The sequence below is a fragment of the Monodelphis domestica genome, chromosome 2 (assembly GCF_027887165.1).
Source record: "Monodelphis domestica isolate mMonDom1 chromosome 2, mMonDom1.pri, whole genome shotgun sequence".
In the NCBI taxonomy this organism is placed as follows: domain Eukaryota; kingdom Metazoa; phylum Chordata; class Mammalia; order Didelphimorphia; family Didelphidae; genus Monodelphis; species Monodelphis domestica.
The window spans coordinates 371,309,766-371,318,254 of NC_077228.1; the positions used below are offsets into that span (position 1 = coordinate 371,309,766).

At 43.8% G+C, this 8,489-nt stretch overlaps 1 long non-coding RNA gene across 2 annotated transcripts; it reads right to left on the reverse strand.

Moving 5' to 3' along the window:
• Window positions 1-430: 430 nt before the first annotated feature.
• LOC100619418 (uncharacterized) lies at window positions 431-7,339 on the reverse strand. 2 transcript variants are annotated; one of them, XR_462817.2, is made up of 3 exons: window positions 7,325-7,339; window positions 6,819-7,026; window positions 431-2,190 (listed from the first exon to the last, which is right to left on the reverse strand). It is a non-coding gene; the product is annotated as an uncharacterized LOC100619418 (long non-coding RNA). The 2 variants fall into 2 exon arrangements; XR_462818.2 differs by lacking the exon at window positions 7,325-7,339 and having other exon boundaries at window positions 6,819-7,298.
• Between the last annotated feature and the right edge of the window lie 1,150 nt (window positions 7,340-8,489).

The following is an 8,489-nucleotide window of genomic DNA, read 5'->3' on the forward strand; positions in this document are numbered from 1 at the left end:
GGAGAGATGAAGAAAACTGCGTCAGAGAAAGTGCAGAAGTCTGGGATCTTTTTCCCTTTTGCCATTTTTGCAAAACTGAAGGCAATGGCTGGCTGACTGGCACACACCGAATGGTGGCACATACAGTGATAAAACAACAGCAAGGGAGAAATTGGCAAAGTAAGGGGAATTGAGGGGACTTTAGAGACTAAGAGAAGGAATTATCCTATTTAGAATTTCTTGATCTCATTAACAAAAATCAAGTTCATATCCTGGCTTTGGAGACACTGAGCCAATTCCTCTACTTTAAGGAATGTAAAAGAATTAGGGAAGAGACAGGAGAAGAAAATTGAAGATTTTAAGTGTTATGAGTCTACACTAGTAGGGAAATTTAAGACCTGGGCTAGAAAAAATGAAATGCTGGGCACAAATGAAATACACTACCCTTCAGTCGGGTTTATTTCTTTTTATTTACAGTTTGTGTTCAACGCAAATCAATTCCATAACATGAGAGCAGTTACTATGAATCAAAGCATGAGGACACAAACACAATATACAAGAACCCCAAACATAGTACAGCATACAAAATAGAGAATAAAGGAGTGTTCATTCACACACACGGTAGCTTGTGACACTTCTTGCATTAGGTTTCTGGGTTGGCTACTAAGGACAGCAAACTTTCCTTGCTTTTGGATTAAGTTAGGATACTACAATCATATTGGATATCTCAAATCTAAGCAACAGTGTGTGACCATGTGAACCCCCAAAAAAGTATTCCTTTAGAAGATTTCAACATTGCAGCAGAAATATTTGCTTTCCTGAATGCGGCCCGCTTTAGCCTTAATACCAGGTTCTATATCTAAAAATATCGAATGACAAGTCTCAGTTGTAAGCTACTCTGATTCACAAAGATTTGTTTTAAAAAAAAAGTATTTACAGAAATAGTATAAAAGACCTTGTGAAATTATAATGATGCAGTTAAGCTCCCAGTCCTTTCATTCCAAATACTCAATTTTCCTTGTTGTTTGGCTTTTACACGTTTGCCTCTTAATTTTGAGATTTTGAAATAATCAACTTTTGCAAAAGATCATCTTCAAAACTATTAGCTATTTGACATGTGCAGAAATAAAACAGTATTTGAAAGTTATTCAAGAGGTCGTGTACTTCAAAGTCTTTGGAATTAAGGAAAGCAAGGTAGCTAATGAAATCTAACATTTTGTTAGATGAGGAAGTAATGGGAATGTCTAGCTTTCTACCAAATATTATGAAAGCAAATTTTACTCATTACATTTTCTTTTTGGGAAGGTTCCAATCCATCATTGCTCTGGCACATGTCATTTGTGATATAGCAATTTAAATGCTATGTCAATCCAAAGCCCCAGAGTAAATAATTTAGCTCTTATGAGAATAGTGATACCTTAATGTTTTTAAACTTATCTAGAGTATATAGGCATTAAATTAGTACTGTTGAACATGTGGAGGATTTACTACCAAAACTTGATGATGCTTCTTCCACCATCCATATAAATAGAAACATGGAAGTTTGTCTATACCATCTAATCATTTTATGGCTAATGAACCAAAGTGAAAACCAAGTCTCTTTTCCACACCCTTTTCCCTTTTATGAATCAAGACAAAACTCTACCCTTTTATTCCCAAAGTAGAGTTCTGGTTGTTCATATTTAGTGAATTTTAAATCTTGAATTAAGTGGATATCATCTCTCATCAGGCTTGATCTTGGAAGTTCCAACTGATTTAAATACTGAACTAAAAAGTCCAATATCATTCAGTCCCATGAAATCATACAGATCCTTCTCAAATTATTCAACATGTGGGAAATCAGCCTGGGACTTTCTCTGGAACCGACGTGTCAATAAATTTAAATGTGTAGAATTAGAGTGAGTGGGGTCAAGACATTGCCTGTTGATTTTATTTCCTTCTGTGCCACACTGACTAGTAGATGAAACCATCTCAGATGGTTCAGGAAGATGGGTTAGAGAAGCATTGCTGTTGGCTTGACTGAGTCTCTTAACAGTAGAGATGAAGAAGGGAGAGTGAGAAGATGAAGAGGCTGGCAGTTGACTGCAGGGAATTTCCACTTCCTCTAGGAGTTGTGGTCTTGTTGGATGGCTGTTTAGTTGTTGTCATAATGGTAGTGCTCATTGAAGTGGTGTTTACACTTGGTGCAGAGGTTGTATTTTGAGAATATATCTGAAATATATTTAAGAGAGGAGAGAAAGGTACATAGATAAATTAAAGACCCAATAGAAGAAATTCAGTCATAATAGGCAAATGCAGATTTGAGGAAGCTCCTTAATTTTAACAATAGAATTTTTAAACAAATTTTAACATCAAAATGATCCAATTGTATTCTTGCTCATATTTGTTTTTGTTACCTGTGTCACAAGATTTGCTGGGTTGGGGGGAGGGGGGGAGGAACAGGATATCTATTCTGAAGTTAGAATTTAAAGGCTCCAGTTTCTACAGGAGAGTTTTTTAATCACTACCACGAAGATTGTCCATAGAAATATAGTATAGGTAAGAGACAGAGAAAAGAAGTTATCTGGGTATTTTAACATAACAAACAACTAATTTTATAAAAAAGGAAAGAAAGAAATATAGTATAGAATAATATGGATTGATTACTAAGATCTTTAGTTTGATTCTTACCTCTCATTTACAGGTTGTAAAGCAAGTCACTTAATCTTGGTATCCCCACCTATGAGATGTAAATAATGTCTGTCCTACCTACCTCATTGGGTTGTTGCAAAGATAAAATGAGTGCCCTGTCTACAATAAACCCATATGTAAATGTAAGTTATTGCTCGGGGTACTGATGGTATTTTTAATTAACCGTAAAGTGGCAAAACAACCAAAAAATTAAATGATGAATTAATTATTTTCTAATTCTCAGTGCAGCAATCAACTCATTGGCAATAGATGTCTTTACTGAGTATCTTTTCTTAAAAGACTCCCCCCTTTCACTTATCCTCTCAGCAAAGCAGACCTAAGATAATTATAGTACTTCAGAAGTCAAACATTGCTATAGTGCATACACAGACATACACACACTCACAGTGAAAGGTGGGTATGATATGAAGGGAAGCCCAAGTTACGAAGCTTACCATATACATTGCACATCTGCCTTTTACCATACATAAGCAGTGATAAAGATTTTATCTTAAATGTGCCAAATTTTCACTACTTGAAATCATGAAATTGCAAATAACCCAAATCAATATCTTCAGATCTATCTGATTTAGGCACTTTCCTAGGTTCAAACTGATTGAGGTACAAGTGCACAAGTATGACGAGTTCTAGTCATCATGACTAGAAATATTAGTTCCCAGACATGAGCCAATGAAACTTAGACCTACGATTGCATTGTCATAGTATGTCACTGGCCCCCTTCCAGATTTTATTATGTCACTAAACACAGTCCAGTGAGGCATACGAAAATCTTTCCATTGTCAGGGAGCAGTGCCAGGTCCTTGATCATTTCTGAGATAGTATAACAATTTTCAATGCCTTACCATCCAAGGCTTCCAATTACAGGAGGAAGAAAACAATGTCTCTAAGTTCCTAGAGTCCTCTGGGAAGTCATAGGTACATACTTTGGTTATTTATTAATCCAAGGATAAAATTATAGGTTCCTTGGGGGGGGGGGGGTCCTTAAACATCCAGCCTAATCCCTCACTTTACACAAAAGGAAAGACTCAGAACAGAAGTGACTTGCCCAAGTCCATACAGCCAATGGTAGCTTAGGAAGAGAACCCAGGTGCTTTCCAATACACATACATCATGTCTCAAGAACATGCTTATTTAGCTAGAAAGCAGATTAGCTCATTAAATAAACACTGACTAAATAAGCATACAAGTCTCAACCAAAAAAAAAGTATCTCAATTAAGAAGATTCCAAGCCCATCATCCTGGCTGATAATGCTTCTATGGATCCTTTGTACAACGTTTTGTATCATGGTTTTAAAATATATATATATATCAAAGAGTCAGGTGAGAAGTCTTCCTGAAACCTGAGATTTGTGAGTAATGATCAAGTCCATTATTCTCAAATTTGGAACTGCTAAAGGGAAGAAAGATTGAGTTAGTAATGCTAATGCCAATATTCTTTTTACTTTACAGGTAATTCATTTCATTTCTAAGCCTCAGTGCCCCATATAAATGTGCTGTGACTATGATTCATCCAAGTAACTGATTATAATACCATCCATTTCTTTAATGAGTATTTAGAGAAGAATTGACAGCACCCAATGGAAACAGCCAAATCCAAGTGTTCTGACTTTAATGTTATTACAAAGCATGTCGTTTCACTCTTGAGGCTAAACAATATCTCCCAGTTTACTAAAATCTTTTGTTTAAAAAAAAAAAAGGAAGGGGGGCAGCCAGGAGCGCTTCGGGAAACGTTTCCCCCTCCCCCACAGAAAAATGCAACCGCTTCCAGGGCAGAAACAGCAGCCAAGAGAATCCGGAGGACAGGAGGAATAACAATAGGTTACAGTTACCCAGGTCCTCAGAAGGGGGAGCTCAAAGGGCTTCACACAGACAGGCTTTCAACGAACGTGGTCCCAGGGGTGGACACGAGCAGGTGTCATATAAAAGGCAAGAAACTAAACACCCACTTCCCCATTTTAGAAAAACTTGGGGAGACTCGCCACCGACACCCCAGGACACTCCAACTCTGCTCTCCGGGTCTTCAGAAAGAGACTCTTCGTGGCACACAATGCTCTCTAGTCACCTCCCACCCCACCCCCATCCCTACCCCCTCCTAAATCACGGATCCCAGACGCATTCAGTGAATAGGGCAGTGGACAAGGAAGAGGGAAGCCCAGGCACAACCAGGGCTGCTGGCCCCCTTCTTGGAAAGTGGAAAGGAGGTATTTCCTGCAACTACGTTATTCCCGAGAAGCCGGGGGGAGGGGGGGGGGCGCAAGGGTTAAGTAATAAAGAGAGACACAGGATTTACTGTCCCTGAAGAGCACCTAGTGGCATCCAGTCCAAACTCTCCCAGGACATCATTGTCCTTTACATACTCCTTACTAGATTTCTGGGGCAACGTTTAAAGAGGAGATCTTGGAACCAGAGCACTTGAATTTCAGTCCCAGCTACGCTATTTATTAATCACTTCACATATCTGGGCTGCAAATGGGAGACTAAGATTAGATACTGTCTAAGGTTCTTTGCATCTCTTATACTCGAAACTGTCCCAACTAAGAGGCCCTTTCTTCTTCTTCTTCTTTTTCCTGTCCGAATCTGATCAACTGCGCGGTCCTTTAGATTTCACCACACCTCGAGGCAGCCACCACAGCAGACAATACCTTGTAATTTACATTTCATTTCTCTCCTTCGGTTTCTCGGACGTGGGCTTCTCCCTAAACCTATCTTCTGGAGGACAGGGAAGAGCTTGGTCCCTAATCCTACTCAGATCGATTTGGTTTATACATCCCTCCGTAAAAAACAAAACAGAACAAAACAAAACACAGTGCCTAGCACAGTGCTGGCCACGTTAATAAGCGTTCGATAAAACACTTTTCAAGCTTGAGAGATTCACCTGCCGCCTCCAAATCTTAGTAAAGGGAACGGGCAAAGAAAAGGGTAGAACGGTCCCATTGGGCTGTAGGCTGGGAAGTCGGTTTTAAAAGGCTGAAAAACAGTCGAGGGTTACAACTGCAGGAGGTGGAGGATGGAAGGCAGAAGGGCAGAAAAAAGGGAGCTCTGGACTGAAAGAGCAGGAAGGTTCTGGTTAGGTGCAGTTCATGGCTAGTGGAGAGGGGAATTGAGAGATGAGGCAGGCGGGGACTGAGCCACGAAAATGCCCACCCACTCCACTCCCTTCTCATGGATCGGGCCAAACTGTTCAGTGTTGTTTTTCTAGGTGGTAGGTCAGGGAAAGAGCCAGAACAAAACTGTCTCACTTATTCCCTTAGCTTTCCCCCGATGGGGTAGGGAGCGGGGAGGGGAGCAAAATTCCTGGGAATGAGGACCCTCGATACCTAAGGGCTGTTTTGATGGGAGGGTGAGGGCTCTGGGGTCCCAGGGTCGGCGTTTTACTGAAGACTGGGCAGAAGCAAGCTTCCTAAACCCGGATTTGTGCGTGGGCGCGCGAGTTAGCGCGCTGGGGGGCCCCTCGGGCAGGGGAGACAAGGACAGGGTCTTTGTGTGAGAACTGGCTGGGGCGGGAATCCCTCAGTGCGGGGAGAAAAGGATCTTTCCTTGAGAACAGAGGGCGCTCGCTCAGATTGGTGGGGAGGGGTCTTCAGGAGGTCTGGCTTCTCCTTAGGGCAGGCGGGCGAGGCCTCTTTCTTTAGGAGGCAAGAGACTCTTTCCAAGGGGGCAGCGATCTCTCCATATGGTAGCGCACAGAGTCAGTGTGCAGTGCCTTAGAGTGGGGTGGACTGGGCTGGGTTGGGCGGGGCGGGAGGGGCAGAGTCTCTATGTGGGTGTATGGGGAGGGGTCTTGAGTCTAAATCTCGGCAGGGTACCGTTCAGTTTAGAGAAAGGGAAGGTATTGTTAGTCCCTGGCTGTAAAAGCCACAGGGTAGTAGGAAGGAAAGGATAGACTTCTCGTCGGATGTGTTGGGCATTGTGTGGGGAGACAGGGCGAACCTCGCTCCATCTGGAGGGAGTCTGGGCATCTGAATAAGCCCCCCTCGGCTTGTAGATCCTGCTTCTGCCCAGGTTGAGGAAAGGGGAAAGGGGAGAGAAGGGGGATGAGAGATGCAGGGAGAGTCAAGCTCCAGATCCAAAGGCCCCACCCTGCTCCTCCCGCCCGGGATATCCCCCAAAGTCCCTCTTCTGCGCTGTACTTACAGCGCATTACTCACCTGCGCGGGTAAGAGGAGTGCCAGGAGCAAGAGCCCCAGACACAGTTTTGCCGCGATCGCCGTCCGCATGGCCGCTCTATCTGTCGGTCTGGGCCCTCTCAGTGCGATGCAACACTATAGGAACAGCTCCGCTCGGCTAGCGCGCTCGAAGTACTAAAGCGATGTCTGACTCCAGACCCAAGCGCGCTGGTGAAACGAGCGCTTCGGGCTTTATATGCGAGGGGGGGGCGGAAGGGGGAACACAATAGCCGTGACGTGGCCTCTCCCGCTTATTCCCTCCCCTCTCCTCTCCACTCCCTCCCTCCAGCTTGCTCCTTTTTTTCCTTTCCTATGTCCCGCCTCTTCTCCCCACCCCCTCCCCTTTTTTCTTTTTCTTCGGGCGGTCTTGAAGCCTGGGTAGCCCCCGGCCCCACACTCCTCTGCTCCTAGATCTCCGGGCTTCTACTCCCTAGCTTCTCCTTCCCTTCCCCCCCCTCCCCCCCCCCTCGCCTCCAAGCCGGAGTTACCTCCCTGCTAGTGGTGGGCTGCGGGCCGGCTGGCATCTGGACTCCTGATGCCCTCGCTACCTGCTCTCCAGCCCGAGGCCCCAGCCTTGCAGCCAGAACATTTCACAGATGTTTGCGTAGAAGCGAGCAGGCTTGGGACAGGCTCCCACAAGCTCCAAGGAGACTCCCACATACCCACCCGAGGGGAGAAAATGCAAAAACCACACACGCAGCTGTAGGGTTTGGACCAACTTTTCTTTGTTCCTCCGAATCTGTCGTTTCTTTCCCTCTATGTCCCCCACCATCATCACCAAAGTTCCCATAATTTGTCCGTGAATTACTGACCCTTTCCTGCTATTTTGAACGCTGGGTGAGAACAAACGCCTCAGTTTCCACTTGTATATTTCTAGCTTTCAGAAGGTTTGGGCTGGATTGGGGAGGGGCGGGGAACAGGGCCCGTAATCAGAAAGAAATGCTCCAAGTGTGAAAGAGATTTCCAGTTTAGAAGCTCAGTCGTTTGGAGCAGGATTCCCTTTCGTTCCTTAAAGCGTGGCTCCTAGCTCCAAGCTCTGGTGTGAGGGAGGCGTGGTTCCGGGGAAATTGAATTTCTTTTTTTTCTTTGTCCTTAGCCTATCCCGACCTATTGGTTCCCTTAGCCTTTTCCCCTATCCTCCTTTCCATTGTTTTGTATTCATCCTGGCGTACCAGGGGGCTGCAATTCCAGTTTTCTGCAAGAAACCCAACCTTTAGCGAGCTGGATTGTATGTGAATGCAGCGACGTATGCTGGAAAGAGATGGGTTTCTGCTGCCCCACCTCAACCACTGGCGGCTGCCACCACGAAATAATCCAAGTTTAAAAGGCAATATTTGAGCGTCCCTACCTTCCCTTCTTCCAACACAGCGCAGCATAAGGAACATTTGTGAGTGCAGACGTGAAATTAAACAACAATTCTTTCAAAATGTGGTCCCCCCCAAAAAAATAGCCATATATGGCATTAGGTATTTTTTTACTTACTCAAAACTGAGCAATAATTATCATTCTGCTAAACCTTCCCAATTTAATTTTATATTCAGGAACTGTAAGTCCTCTAAGCAACATTCGCCAAGATATGTTGTTTTTTAAAAGCCAAAGGTAGGAGGCATCGTAGTGAGGAAAAAGGACACAGAATCTGAGTTCGAATTTTGT